This window comes from Hyaena hyaena, unplaced genomic scaffold (assembly GCF_003009895.1).
Source record: "Hyaena hyaena isolate Hyena2069 unplaced genomic scaffold, ASM300989v1 scaffold_361, whole genome shotgun sequence".
NCBI lineage: Eukaryota > Metazoa > Chordata > Mammalia > Carnivora > Hyaenidae > Hyaena > Hyaena hyaena.
The window spans coordinates 367,175-381,023 of record NW_024080991.1 but is presented as its reverse complement, the minus strand read 5'-3'; the positions used below and the strand labels follow the sequence as shown (position 1 = coordinate 381,023).

Sequence of the window (13,849 nt, the reverse complement as noted above, 5' to 3'; positions counted from 1 at the left end):
TCTTATATTTGTCGAAAAGAACAGTGGTTGTTTCCGTGAGCACTCAGGGTAAGAGACAGAACCCCACTGGAATATGCTGGCATATCACATATTACCAAAAACAAGGCTTACCAATGGCCACACCCAGTGCCAACCTCAATTCTTTAAATAACCAAATTAACACTAAGGAGTTTACTCCATAATAAAGCTCTCTATTCATTTCCTTACATGGGGCAAATCTACATCACCAGTTTACACTGTTTTTGCAATATTATTGACTGAAAGAGTATACTCCAAGTAATAACTGGTTTGTCTTCACTTGTACATCTATCTTTCTCCTTTGTAAAATTTTTCTAGAGTCATCAACCACGAGTGATTTTCTTACATTATTCTAATACTGGCCTATAATTCCTTGCTGTGTTTTTTATTTTTTAGTAACCTCAATCTCTACATCCAACATGGGGCTCAAACTCAAAACCTCGAGATCAAGTGTCACATACTCTACCGACTAAGCCAGCCAGGTGCCCCAATTTCTTGCTGCTTTAATGAGACTTCCTGAAATCTTTTGGTAAGGATGAGATTAGATTTTTAAACCTATATTAAATATAATTTATATATATAATCAACATTCTTATTCAACAACTCAGCAATCGTAAATGACTACATTTGGATGAAAACAGAACAAAGATATTGTCAAAATACATCAGTCCATATCATACCATATAGAATTTTACTTTTACTCAGTAGTTTGCTAATTTTAGGTAGCTCCATTACAACAGTATGTCTATTATAGCACAAAATAAACCTCAGTGATCTATGACAAAATTCTTATGTGTACTATTTATCATTCCCCTGCATTCTTAATAGATGAACAGGAAGCCTCATATCCCAAACGTGGGATCTCCATTGCCAGAAAACAGGACTCTCTTCATAATATCTTTCAAGAACAGAAAGAATACCACAAAGCCAACAAGACTAAGCTCCAGCATCTTCTTGATGAAGTCTCTTAGTACATCTGCTACAACATAAATACTTACATTCTGAAAACCCTGCATTCTGCAACACTAAAAATAACAAGGCTTAAGGAAAAAATAATTGGCCCAGGAGGGCAAGAGAGGGGGTACACAAGGCAGATCAGTCAATGCCCCGTTAACTCTGTAACCATAGCACCAAGAAAAACAATGACTGGGACACCTCCAGAGATAACTTGGGACACCCCAGTAAGGCAGCTAACAGCGGCTGAAATGCTACCTCGGGGCTTAATAAAAGCTAATAAAAACAGAAAAGGAGAAACAAGGGCTTATGGGAGCTGGGAAGTGGAGCTTTAAACCAGTAGGGCTAAGATGGACACAAAAGGAAATGCAAACTGCCACATGAGAAAAGTCTCTGCTAGATCAGAATGTACCTCTCTAGGAGGCAACCTCCCCACTGCTAATTATCACTTCTAATTAAAAACTCTTGGGAGTCTGTGTGTGGGGCTTTGTTTCTGTAGCAGCTGAATTGAAAGATTTTTACGTTCCTGATGAAATATAAAATTCAACTCCCATTATTCAGGATCCCCTTGTTCAGTTTAGGAAAAAGTCCTGTACAAAGCAATGCACCACCCATGTTATACTGACACTATTTCCCTATTTACCAATAGTCTATAAGCTAGCTGATATTGTGGAACCACATATTACTGTAGCAGAAGAGACAATACCGTGGTCAATTAAAAATATATATAATATTTTTACATACATAAAGTATATAAATTCATACAGAAAGTAAAAATATTTTAGCTTACATCTCTAAGGAGGAAGACGAAGCTATTTTTTTTTTTAAGTTTACTTATTTTGAGAGAGACAGAGACAGTGTGAGTGGGAGCGGGGCAAAGACAGAGGGAGACCAAGAATCTCCATAGTGCCAGAGTGGAGCCTGATGCTGGGCTCGAACCCATGAAACCATGAGATATGACCTGAGCCAATACCAAGCTTAACAGACACTTAACCAACTGAGTCACCCAGAGACCCCAGGAAGGTAGTATTCTTAAATCTCTGAATCCCAAGGGAAACACACAGAACTAAGGAGGCAACAAAAACTCAAGGGCAAAATAACAGCAAAAGCAAGGGGTCAAGTTATCTCCCTTAAATTCCAAGCAGATGAAGACAAACCGAAAGCCACCACACCTGAGTGCCCACATGCACTGGTGTAGAAGAAAGTAAAGGGATCAACAAGGTACATAATCCACATGAGAACAAGAGAAGCCCAAAACAGCTAAAAGGTCGGTATTCAATGGAAAGCACGGCAGGCCAATTTTAAGATGGGAGAAAAAGTTGCTGTCCAATCTAATACCAAAGGGGTCCACGGTGTGAATGAAACAACAGCTCCTATGACCTCTTGAAAGTCACCAACTATGGCTCTCTTCTAGTACAGGGCTCCATACTAAGGGGAAACTGCTGGGAATTCCTGAAGTCAAAATTGAGTAGCAAAGACACAAAAGAAAAGAAGGAAAGAGAAGTTTCAGATAAACATGAGGTAGGAATAAAGAGACAGGAAAACTCAAAAAGTAATCATTATATTTTTTAACACTACACAAAACAACAAAACTAGTTAGAAAAGATACCCTGTGGGGGTGCCTGGGTGGCCCAGTTGGTTAAGTATCTGAGTCTTGATTTTCCTTTAGGTCATGATCTCACAGTTGGCGAGACTGAGCCCCATGTAAGGTTCCATGCTGGACAGCACATACTTGGGATTCTTTCTTCCTTTCTCTCTGACCCTCCCCTGCTCATGTTTTCTCTCAAAAATAAATAAACTTTAGTAAATAAATATAATGTAAAGATAAAGAATGACATCAGTAAAACAAGCATTATAGACAAAAATTATAACCTATTTCAAAACAAAAGACTTACTAAGGGAGTTATATGAGACATACATCAAGAGTTAGAAAAATTCAAATCAGAGACAACAAAATAATTAGAAATAAAAGAAAAATATCAGACAGCATGAAAATGACCAACTTTTTTATCAAAGTGAAAATTAAAAACCTGGCATCATCCTGATTATTTCAGTCATACTGTGCCTATGTTATAGCAGTTCTGAGTTTCAGGATAAAAAAAGACATGGGCCTTGAACATCAGGAGTTTATGCCCTGAGATACAGAAGGATGCTTTATTGTAACACCAGAAATAAAGACTGGACTAGAACAGATATAAAAGTGAGTAAATAACAGATTACTTATTTTTAATTATTTTTTTTTATTAAGTAGCTCCACACCCACCATGGAACCCAACATGGGGCTCAAACTCAAAACCCTGAGATCAAGACCTGAGCTGAGATCAAGAGTCAGATGCTTAACCAACTGAGCTACCTAGTAACCCCTAAATTATGTCTTTTAAAAGAAATAGAAAAAGGGGCGCCTGGGTGGCTTAGTCGGTTAAGCGTCCGACTTTCGCTTAGGTCATGATCTCACTGTTCGTGGGTTCGAGCCCCGCGTCGGGCTCTGTGCTGACTGCCAGCTCAGAGCCTGGAGCCTATTTCAGAGTCTGTCACTCCCTCTCTCTCTGACCCTCCCCTGCTCACGCAGGGGAAATAAAAATATTAAAAAAAAAAATAAAAGAAATAGAAGATAAAATGGAGGGGGAAATTTTTAAAGACACCAAAATATTACAAATACTGAAGATAGACAAACAAGATCCAACAGACAGAAAACAGTAATCCCTGAAGGCAACCAAATCAAAACCATAGCAACAGAACAAATATCACAACGTTTTCCACAAAGAAAAGCTTTTAAATTACATATTGAAAGATATGTTTAACTGAAACTATCAACTGAGAAAAGCAAACAAAATAAACTTCATAAAATTTATGAAGTTTGGAGATCAAAGCAAAATCACTTCATTTATAACGGCAAAAAATTAGATTATCATTAAACTTCCAAAAGCAATGTTTTTATGTCAGAAGAAAATGCAATAACATTTAAAATAATCACAAAGAGAAAAGACTACCTGAGTATTTTATAGGCAGCAAAACTGATTTTTAAGCTTAAAGACTGTTATCAATGTGCAAGAATATTGTTCACATGAGTGCTTTCTGTGGCATCTACTAGAAAATGAGCTTGAGACAAACAAAAATAACTACAGACAATGATGTAAGAACTGAGGATAAGCATTAAACATATTGAACATATTTAGAACCTTCAGAACTAAGATAAATGAGGATTAAAAGAAAGTATGTAATGACTATAAGATCAGAATGTAGAGATATAAAACTATAAGAAAACTGATAAGAGATAAAGTTTTTTCTTTAATTACTCACTTTATAAAGTCATCCTGGAACAGAAAACTTAATAGAATTCATTCCCAGCTGATCTACATAAGAAATACTAAATTCTTTAGACATAAAAGTTCTTTAGGCATAAAATAAATAATACCAGATGGGATTCTAAACCTATAGTAAGGAAAGAACACCGCTAAGGCAAATTTATGAGGAAATATAAAAGATCTTTGTATTCACTACTACCCTTGTGTTACTAGCTATCTTCAACGGTCATATTTGCTATAATTTCTGTACCCTCATTATGATCCAGTTAATCATTATTTTGAAATCTTAAAGCTTTTAATACAGTATATATATTTGTTGAAACATAATAAGAGTACTCTTAATATTCTGCTTCGCAGTAATACAAAATTAGGTTTTTAAATTTTGTCTAGGGGTGTGTGGATGACTCAGTGAAGTGTCTGATTTTGGCTCAGGGCATGATCTCACAGTTAGTAAATTCAAGCTCTGCATCGAGCTCCATACTGATTGTGTGGAGCCTGCTTGTGATTTTCTCCTTCGCTGCCCCTCCCCCACTTGCACTCTCTCTAAAAAAAAATTGGGGGGGGGGTAGCTAAAACACTTATTTTGAAATTTACTAATATTTTAAAATAAAATTCAAAACTTTATAATTAAGAATGGATCACTGAATTTAAAAAGGGAGATTAGACAATTTGTGGTTTCAATCCATTATTATACTGATACAAAGAAACCGACATTTCAGAATTCTCTTGACTCACAAAAGGGGAAAACTACTCCAAAGAATCTGGATCAAACTGCAAATTACAAATCAGAATATGATAAAGCTATTTTCCTTTAGCTGCATAGATATTATCTCATCATGCCCTATATAACAAAACATATTCAAAGTTATAGTGCCAGTTCAGTTCCACTATCATTTGAGAACACTTATTCAGCATTAAAAAAAAAAAGGTATTTAATAGTTTGAATGTACACATCAAGTTTTTAAAAGCCAAAAATCAAAAAAAAAAAAAAAAAACCAAAAAACATTATAATTTTTAAAACTAAAAAACCTGAACCACTGAGGGGTGCTTGGGTGGCTCAGTTGGTTTAACATCCAACTTCAGCTCAGGCCATGATCTCACAGTTCATGACTTCAAGCTCTATGTCAGGCTCTGTGCTGACAGCTCAGAGCCTGGAGCTTGCTTGGGGGGGGGGAGAGAGAGAGAGAGAGAGAGAGAGAGGGAGGGAGGGAGTGTGTGTGTGTGTGTGTGTGTGTGTGTGTGTGTAAACAAAAACAATCTATGTCAGGCTCTGTGCTATGGCCTTGAGCCTGCTTTGGAGTGAGTGAGTGAGTGAGATCTCTTTCAAAAAAACAAAAACCAAAACCGAACCACTGAAATATCTTAAAGAGTAAGTTATACTGCACCGGTTGAAAAAGTGCACATACTACTATCTGAGAGACTTATAAACTTGCACAGTAGACACTGGTGGGAGACTGCTGAATAAAAAGTCAATGAAAGAAACAGGCTTTTCCACTTCCCAGTGATAAAGTAACTGAATTAAAGACTTAGCTGCAAATACAGGAAATGAGTTAATATCTAGTCTGTAGAATTGTACTTTTGCCTTACAGATATGGCCAGACTTTCTGTTTTGACTATATTTATCTAATACTAGCATCAACTAATTATCAGAGATCTTCTTTACTGTGAATGTGTGGTAATAAACACAAGTGGTGAATGATTTTTTTGTATCTCAGTCTATCCCAAAGTAACTTGTATTAAACATTTGCACTTACTGTGCAAAAGCAATGGTAGCCTTAGTACAAATTAAGGCAATGACACCCAATAGTCACTGTATTATTTACTGCCAAGTATTAGTTGGGGGTGGGAGGAAGCCAGTTAGACTTAAGAATGTCCCTGCTGAAGCTATAAAATTAATTTAATCTCAATCCTTAAACATGTGTTAACATTTTGTAGGATGGGAAGTGAAGCCAAATAAAACACTACTATTGCAAACTTGTGCTTCCACAACTGTCTTGAGAAAAAGCATCTGAGCAATTGAGTTATAAGCTGAATTAGACCACTTTCCTGATGGAAAACTAATTTTACCTAAAATAGATATTTTTAAAATGTTTTTATGTTTATTTATCTTAGAGAGAGAGAGAGAATGCATATGCACGCAAGTGGTGAAAGGGCAGAGAGATAGGGAGACATGGAATCTGAAGCAGGCTCTAGGCTTGGAGATATGAAGCAGAGACCCAGACATGGGGTTCAAACTCACAAACTGTGAGATCATTACTTGAGCTGAAGTCGGACACTTAACTGAGCCACCTAGGTGCCCCGATATTTTCTGCAAAGTGAACAAAGCATGCCTGCCACCTCAAGGAAAACTGACACTTTTTAAAAAAAATTTTTTTTTTAAATGTTTTATTTATTTCTAGGACAGAGAGAGAGAGAGAGAGAGAGAGCGTGAGGAGGGGAGGGTCAGAGAGAGAGAGGGAGTGACAGACTCCGAAACAGGCTCCAGGCTCTGAGCTGGCAGTCAGCACAGAGCCCGACGCGGGGCTCGAACCCACGAACCGCGAGATCATGACCTAAGCGAAAGTCGGCTGCTTAACCAACTAAGCCACCCAGGCGCCCCGAAAACTGACACTTTTGTTGCCAGCAATAACATTTGAGCTTTCAAGCAAAAACTGAATTTTAAAAAACTCAGACCCAGCACAATAGCCTGACAGCTTCCTAGTGCTTAAAAACTATCCTATTGAGATCAAAGGGGATGTTCAGAAATGTAATTTTTTTTTCAGAAATGTAATTTTTAAATATTGAATAATGAAATATAGCAGTATGTCAAAGATCTACATAATTCAGTGAACCAATATCTTCTATATAATCAGTGCACAGTGCTACAAAACCATACATATGCATTCTAAGCAGAAGACTGACTAATAAAAAAATCATTTCAGTCCTTGCAAATTTCACCTAAGAAACTACCTCATTTGTCAAGTTTTGGTATAGTATCAATAGACTATCAAAATTATCTAAAAAGGATATTAAAATACTCTTTCCTTTAACAAATACATGAGAATATGGTTTTCTTTAAATGCTTCAATGATAAACTACCTCATAGGAAGTCAACATTAAAAAGATTTGCAAAACTGTAAATAATGACATGCTCCCACTAATTGCCTTTTTGTTTTTAGGAAATACTTAAAAATGTTATTTGTATTAACATGCAGTGAGTGGCTTTATAATTGCAATAAGAAATGAATATTTTCAAAATTCCTCCGTTTTAAAATCTAATGAGATATAATGATAGATATAGCGCACACAAACAAATGTTCTTTAGGGTTTCCAATAATGTGTAAGAAGGTAAAGGACCCTGAGATCAAAAAGTTTAAGAACACTTGCTCAAGAGAAACTACTAATGGGAATCACAAGAAAAACACTGAGAAGTCACCTCCTCCCAAATGGGAAAAAATTTGAACTGGGAGTTGACAAATTTGTGCTGGCAAATAAGCACATTCAACTTCATTAATCATCAGGGAAATACAAAATAAAAACATAATGAGATAACCACCCCACCCCTGTAGAAAGGCTAAAATCAAAAAGACTGGTTAATATCAAATATTGCTAAAGATGTAGGCAACTGGAAGGGCTGAACATTGCTGAATAGAATGGTACAAATACTTTGAAAACAACTGAGCCATTTCTTTAAAGAGTCTTTCAACAAATCATACTAGGACCAACAGATACTTGGAGAAGAGAAGAAGGGGGGTGATGGACATGGAGGAGGGCACTTGTTGGGATGAGCACTGGGTGTTATATAGAAACCAACTTGACAATAAACTAAGAAAAAAAAAAAAGATACTAAGATGCAAAAGAATACAGTTGGCCCCTTACCTCACACCATCTACAAAATTAATTCAAAACGGATGAAAGAGCTGAATATAAGAACTAAAAATATAAAACTTACAAGAAAAACCTTTGAAGCTTTAAGAAAAAATTTGTAACACTTATTTTTTTAATAGTTTATTGTCAAGTTGGTTTCCATATAACACAGTGCTCATCCCCACAAGTGCCCTCCTCCATGCCCATCACCCCCTTCCCCTCCCCCCACCCCATCTGCCCTCAGTTTGTTCTCGGCATTTAAGAGTCTCTCATGGTTTGCCTCCCCACCTCCCCCACTATTTTTCGCCTTCTTCTCTCCCATGGTCCTCCGTTAAGTTCCTCCTAATCCTCCTATACGTGCAAACATATGGTATTTGTCCTTCTCTGCCTGACTTATTTCGCTCAGCATAACACCCTCAAGGTCCATCCATGTTGCTACACTTGGCCAGATTTCATTCTTTCTCACTGCCATGTAGTACTCCATTGTACAGATAAACCACATCTTCTTGACCCATTTGTCCGTTGATGGACACTTAGGCTCTTTCCATGTTTTGGCTATTGTTCAGAGTGCTGCTATGAACATGGGGGTACATGTGCCCCTATGTATCAGCACTCCTGTATCCCTTGAGTAAATTCCCAACAGTGCTATTGCTGGGTCAAAGGGGAGTTCTATTGTGAATTTTTTGAGGAATCTCCACAGTTTTCCAGAGGGGCTGCACCAGTTTACATTCCCACCAACAGTGTAGGAGGGTGACCATTTCTCCACATCCTCTCCAGCATCTATAGTCTCTTGATTTGCTCATTTTAGCCACTCTGACCGGCGTGAGGTGGTATCTTGGTGTAAGAAAACTCAGAGCTAAAACTTTTATCACCTTGATTTTGGATCAAAATTCTTAATAGCTTGATTTTAATAGCTTCTTGGACATGACATCAAAAATATGTGCAACAACAACCACAAAATAAATTGGACTGGACTTGATCAAATTTAAAGCTTTTGTGCTTCAAAGGGGTCTGAAAGAATGGAAGAAAATATCTGCAAATCATTTATCAAACAAGGGACTTGTATCTAAAATACATAAAGAACTCTTACAACTCAATTATAAAAAGACAAAACCCAATTTAACAATGTGCCAAGATTTAAAAGACATTTCTCCGAAGAAGTTACAATGGGCGACAAGCTCATGAAAAGATGCTCACTGTCATTGGTCATTGGGAAAATATATTAGAACCACAACGAGATACCGTTTCAGTCACTAAGATGGCTAAATCTAAAAGGACAGTAACAAGTGTTGCTGAGGATGTGGAGAAACTAGAACCTTTAACTTTGTTGATGGGACTGTAATATGGTGCAGTCATTTTGGAAAACAGTCTGCAATTCCTTAAAAAGCTACACGGAATTTCCATATTATCCTGCAATTCTACTCTTCAGTATATTCTCAAGAGATATGAAAATAGATTTCCACAATGGAACACCTGGGTGGCTCAGTCCATTATGTGTCTGACTTTAGCTCAGGTCATGATCTCACAGTTTTTGAGTCCGAGCCCCATGTCAGCTCAGAGCCTAGAGCCTGCCTTGGATTTTGTGTGTGTGTGTGTGTGTCTTTCTCTCTCTGTCCCTCCTCCACCTGCACTCTCTCTCTCTCTCAAAAATAAATATTAAAAAAAAGTTTTTAAAAGAAAATAGATTTCCATGAAAAACTTTACATATGAATGTTCACCAGGAGTCATCTTCATAAAGCCAAAATGTGGAAATGTCTATCAACTGATAAAATGGATAATCAAAATGTTGTATATCCATGTAATAGAATATTACTTGGCAATAAGAAGGAATGATGAAATGAAATATGCTATAATACAGATGCACACTGTGCATATACTGAGAGCTACTAAATTTATACCTTAAACGGGTGAGTTTTATGGTACTGCTAATTATATATAAACAACCACAAAAAAAATTAACATGCATTATATGACTTAGCAATACCAATCTTTTTAACTTAAATATATGTCCACACATGGACTCAACACAAATATTCATAGCAACTTTATTCATGATAGCCAAAAACCATATACAATCCAAATGGATAAACAAATTATGTTATATGTATACTCACACAACAGAATTCTGGGTGGAGAGCAGAATAAAGTATGGAAACATACAGTAACACAAGTGAATACAAAAACTTTACACTGAGTGAAAGATGTTAAGAGATGCTGTATAACTGCAATCATATAAAACTCCAGAAAATATTTATGTGATTTATAACAACAGCAGAATGTTGGCTGTCTAGGCTGATAACTGTGAAACTGTCTGCAAAGACTGTAAGGGTAGTTTTTGGGCATGAGTGTATAAATCTGTTAAAATTCATGACACTATATACTTTAAATGGGTGTACATAATTATACATTATCATTGTACATAATTATAACTCAATAAAGTTAATTTTTAAAAGTCAATATAGGAGATAGAATGATATTCTAAAAGAGAACTAGCTTACTAAAAAGAAGGCATATGTAAAACAGTAAAACAATGTTGTAAATACAGAATAAGATTAATAAACTCAATTATATTAATAATTACATTAAACCTAACTAAACATGCCAACTTAAATATAAATAAATAGGGTATATTTATACACAAAAGGAAAGAAGTGTATCATGCAAATGCTAAGAAAGTTATGTGGCTATATTAGTACTAGTAATATTTATATATATATTAGTATTTATATTACTAATATAATTAGCAAAGTAAATCTCAAGGCAAATATTACGAGAGATATTGAGATATTTCACAGTGGTAACAAAAAAAATTTATATTCCTCACAAATGTATATACACCTAATAAGAGAACTTAAAAACATATGAAGAAACAAACAAAAAAAATGACTGAAAGGCAAGTAGACAAATTCACAATAATTGGAGATTTTAACACCCCTTTCTTAGTAACTGATAAAAGAAGTTTAAAGTACAGAAGACTGAAATATTATCGGGATGCCTGAGTAGCTCAGTCAGTTAAGTGTCTGACTCCTGATTTCAGCTCAGGTCATGATCTCATGGTTTGTGAGACCCAGTCCAGTCTCAGTCTCTCCACTATCAGCACTGAGCCTGCTTGGGATCTCCTCCCCGTCCCTCCCCTGACTTGCACACTTTCTCTCAGAGTAAACTAAAAGAAAAAAAAAGGAGAGAGAAATATTATCAACCAACCTAATCTGCACTAAATAATTCCAGAGTATGCATTTTTTTTTTCAAATATACATGGAACACTCACCATACTGTGTATGACTTCTTTTCTTTCATATTTTTTTTATACTTTCTGGTGTATAGTCTATCTTGGTGAGTAAATCAAATAAAGTATAAGAAAATATTAAAAATAACAAGCAATTAAATGGGGCGCCTGGGTGGCTCAGTAGCTTAAGCATCTGACTTTGGCTCAGGTCACAATCTCACAGTTCGTGGTTTCGAGCTCCGCGTCAGGCTCTGTGCTCTCAGCTAGCTCAGAGCCTGGACCCTGCTTCAGATTCTGTGTCTCCCTCTTTCTCTGTCCCTCTCCTGCTCATGCTGTCACTCTCTCTCTCTCAGAAATAAATTTAAAAAAAAATTTTTTTTAACGCAATTAAATAAAAAATGGAAAGAAAAGATAAAATTTAATAAAGACAGACACTGATTTTTTGAAAGAGTAATGAAATTGATAAAGCTCTAGCAAGACAGATCAAAACAAAGATAAAGCATAAATTATCCACATCAGGAATAAAAAGAAGTACATCATTATAGATCCTTCAGATATTGTCAGGTTAATAGGTAAATATCACAAAAACTTTACACCAAGTAATTCAACAACTTAGATGAATGGACTAATTCCTTGAAAAACACATGTGATCAACACTGTAATACGAAACAGAAAAGTTAACCAGCCCCATATATATTACAGAAATCAAATTTATAATAAAAGCTTTCTCACAATGAATTCTGCTATTTATTTACAGATAAAATAATACTAAGCCAATATAAGTTCTTTCAGAAGTAAGAAGCATAGAGAACAATTCTTGACTTGCTTTAAGTTTCAAGCATCATCCTGATCCCCAAATCTGAAAATATTATAAAGCAAGGCAACTCTACAGACCAAAAACTTCATGAACACAGACATAAAAATCCCTTAAGAAACAAACAAATCCAGCAATGCAACTTTGGTTTTCCATTAAAAAATATTTAGGCACTACTCCACTTAAATTAAAAGAAAATCTGAAGAATATCTCAATAGATGGAGAGAATTCTTTGACAAAATTCAACATGATAAAAAGTTGTAGAAAACTACAAATAAAAGGAAACTGCCACATATGAATAAAAGATAACTATGAAAAGCATATAGTTATTAACATTTGATAGTAAACAAACTCTTCTTGAACATCAGCAACAAGAGAAGGTGTTTCCTCTCACTTCTACAGAGCACTGTATTAGAGGTCCTAACCAATGCAGTAAGTAAAGAAAAAAATAAAAAGCCTAAAAACGAGAAAACAAGTAAAATTGTAGTTATCTGCTATATATGTTCATGTATGTATAACCAGTCGATCTGATCTTCTAATTTTTGTGTTCCATAATAAACAGTAAAGTACTTCATTAACCTAAGTTGTTAAAGAACATGTCTAGAGACACTGACTTATATTAACTTTGGTAGGAAGAAAATTCCCAATAAAACCACAAAGCTTGATAGTACAAAGGTTACGGTTTTTCAAACCAAGGGGTACAACCCCACAGTGGATCATGAAATTAATTTAAGGTTTTATTTATTTATTTTTTTAACAAATAGTTTATTGTCAAATTAGTTTCCACATAACACTCAGTGCTCATCCCCAAGTGCCCTCCTCCATGCCCATCCCTCCTCCCACCCACATCCATCAGTCCTTGATTTAAGGTTTTAAAATCACCTTTAAAAGGGGAATAAGAACAGTAAACAAAAATCCGAGCACAATTAATATATTAGGAGTGAGTTTTGTTTCATGTGTATTAATGTAGTAAAAGCTAGATTTCTTTCTAAAAGAGAACTACAGGCCAATATCCTTGATGAATACGGATGCAAAAGTTCTCAACAAGATCCTTGCAAATCGAATCCAGCAGCATATCATAAGAATCATCCACCAAGATCACGTGAGATTCATTCCTGGGTTACAGGGCTGGTTCAACATTCGCAAATCAATCAATGTGATACATCATATCAATAAAAGAAAAGATAAAAACCATATGATCCTGTCAATAGATGCAGAAAAAGCATTTGACAAAATACAGTATCCCTTCTTAATAAAGACTCTAGAGAAAGTTGGGATAGAATGAACCTACTTAAACATCATCAAAGCCATCTATGAAAAGCCTTCAGCTAACATCATCCTCAACGGGGAAAAACTGAGAGCTTTCCCTCTGAGATCAGGAACACGACAGGGATGTCCACTCTCACCACTGTTGTTTAACATAGTGCTGGAAGTCCTAGCATCAGCCATCAGACAACAAAAGGAAATCAAAGGCATCAGAATTGGCAAAGAGGAAGTCGAACTTTCACTCTTCGCAGATGACATGATACTCTACATCGAAAACCCGACACACTCCACCAGAAGCCTACTAGAACTGATCCAAGAATTCAGCCAAGTTGCAGAGTATAAAATCAACGTACAGAAATCGGTTGCATTTTTATACACCAACAATGAAGCAACAGAAAGAGAAATCAAGAAACTGATCCC

The 13,849-nt window shown here is 35.8% G+C and overlaps 1 protein-coding gene across 4 annotated transcripts in view; it reads right to left on the bottom strand.

Annotated features, from left to right (window-relative positions):
* Positions 1-13,849, bottom strand: part of CTDSPL2 (CTD small phosphatase like 2) — an 81,211-nt gene that overhangs the window by 33,691 nt on the left and 33,671 nt on the right. The gene's annotated exons all lie outside the window — the stretch shown is intronic.